This window comes from Prunus avium, unplaced genomic scaffold (assembly GCF_965620075.1).
Source record: "Prunus avium unplaced genomic scaffold, drPruAviu1.hap1.1 HAP1_SCAFFOLD_31, whole genome shotgun sequence".
NCBI classification, from domain to species: domain Eukaryota; kingdom Viridiplantae; phylum Streptophyta; class Magnoliopsida; order Rosales; family Rosaceae; genus Prunus; species Prunus avium.
In genome coordinates, this window is record NW_028276890.1 from 137,501 (window position 1) to 140,000 (window position 2,500).

The following is a 2,500-nucleotide window of genomic DNA, read 5'->3' on the forward strand; positions in this document are numbered from 1 at the left end:
CATTTTCAAAAAGTTTTTAAAATCTTGTGGGTTTGCAACTCATAAGAGCGTCACTTTCAACGTCCCCGGTATTGGATTGAGTTTCTAAAAACAACCGTGCACACCGAGGTTAAACTTTACCAGCTCCACTCCGACTCGCCGCTCGCCCACAATTTGTTTGCAACGAAACATTTGTTTTTAATTTTGTTGGTTTGAAATTGTTTTGAAAAGGTTCTTTAAATCTAGTGGGTTTGCAACTCATAAGAGCGTCACTTTCAACGTCCCCGGCATTGGATTGAGTTTCTAAAAACAACCGTGCACACCGAGGTTAAACTTTACCGGCTCCACTCCGACTCGCCGCTCGCCCACTAGTCCGAAGGCAACAAAACATTTGTTTTTCATTTTGATGAAAATTTCTGTTTTTAAATCTTGTTGGTTTGAAATTGTTTTGAAAAGGTTCTTTAAATCTTGCGGGTTTGCAACTCATAAGAGCGTCACTTTCAACGTCCCCGGCATTGGATTGAGTTTCTAAAAACAACCGTGCACACCGAGGTTAAACTTTACCGGCTCCACTCCGACTCGCCGCTCGCCCACAAATCCGAAGGCAACAAAACATTTGTTTTTAATTTTGATGAAATTTTTTGAAAACATTGGCTTGGCAAGCCCCAATCCGCGACTATCCACCCACCGCCACCCCACACGGGTGGTTGTTGTTGAGAAATGAGGTTGTGGTCGACATGCCCGTGCATTTGAGAAGGAGTTCCTAGCACTCCATGCTCTCCCATGCCAAAAAAAAGCCTAGACAACCCCATTTCGCAACTTTCCACGCCTTTTTTTTCCTCCCTCACCCATGGCGGCGGCGTGGTGGCGGCGGCCGGATTCCGGCCACCACCGCCATGGGTGGCAGCCCCCCGACCCCGACACCAAACCCATAATACCGAGGCAACATATCGAGGCAACATGACATGGGTGTGGCGTGGGGGAAGGGGGCTGCAGCTAGGAAGGCATGGGCTGCCATGCATATGCAGGCAACACACACCCCCCTATATAGCATTTTATGCATTTAGCCCTTTGACAGGAAGAGACATCACCTATGCGCGAGGAGTCATAATGGGCTCTAAATAATTCAATACAAGGTATTTGGACGTGATTTTTTGCAGGGATACTAAGAAACATGCAATCTATGATGGGAAAAAGTTTCATAAATTTTTGAAGTCGGGAAGTATTTTTTATTATTTTTAGAAGTCGTAAAATTGAAAAAATCATTAAAACAAATCCGGGAGGAATTTTTTAGTTTTGTAAGTTGGAGAAGGTCCTAAAAATCATAGACTACTTATGGGGAGCTTATTGTGCGAGGAAATTTCAATAAAAACGGGGTTTGACAAGATTTGAAAAATTCTGTCGACATTTGAAAAAACCTGGAACCATGCTGCCGGCATGCTGCGCACATGCTGCGCGCAGGCTGCGCGCATGCTGCGCGCAGACTGCGCGCAGACTGCGCGCATGCCATGGCAGGACAAGTTTCGCTAGCCTCACTGTCGACAGATGCGCAAGCTGCGCGCACAGGCTGCGCGCATGCTGCGCACAGGCTGCGCGCATGCTGCGCACAGACTGCGCGCACGCTGCGCGCATGCCATGGCAGGACAAGTTTCGCTAGCCTCACTGTCGACAGATGCGCAAGCTGCACGCAAGCTCCGCGCACGCTGCGCACAGCCTGCGCGCATGTTGTGCGCAGGCTGCGCGCAGGCGCCGCGCATGCCATGGCAGGACAAGTTTCGCTAGCCTCACTGTCGACAGATGCGCAAGCTGCGCGCACAGGCTGCGCGCACAGGCTGCGCGCACGCCATGGCAGGACAACTTTCGCTAGCCTCACTGTCGACAGAATCAGCACGCTGCGCGCAAGCTGCGCGCGCGCATGGCAGGACAAGTTTCGAAAAATTCTGTCGACAGGCTGCCGGCATGGTGCGCGCACGCTGCCGGCATGCTGTGCGCACGCTGCCGACATGCTGTGCGCACGCTGCGCACAGGCTGCCGGCATGCTGCGCGCAGCCCATGGCAGGACAAGGTCCGAAAAAATCTGTCGACATTTTTACGCCGTGGTAGGCTTCCGCTTCGCGTCACTTTGTCGACATTCAAGCCTACCATTTGTATTGAATTTTTCAAACCTTGTCAAACCCCATTATTCAAATGTCGAAAAATTTTGTCGACATTTTTACGCCATGATAGGCTTCCGCTTCGCGTCACTTTGTCGGAATGCATCGCATGGCGAGGCAAGGCCACGGCATGCCAAGGCGAAGGCAACGCATGGCTTGAATGGCTTGGTCAAGGCCACATCATGGGCACGGCATGCCAAGGCAAGGCGAGGCAAGCCATCCTTAGCCTCGCCTACACTCACTTTCTCGGAATGCATTGGATGATGAGCAATTCCAAGGTAAGGCAACGCATGGCTTGAATGGCTTGGTGTAGGCCACAACTTGGGCATGGCATGCCAATGCAAGGCAAGGCAAGGCAAGCCATCCTT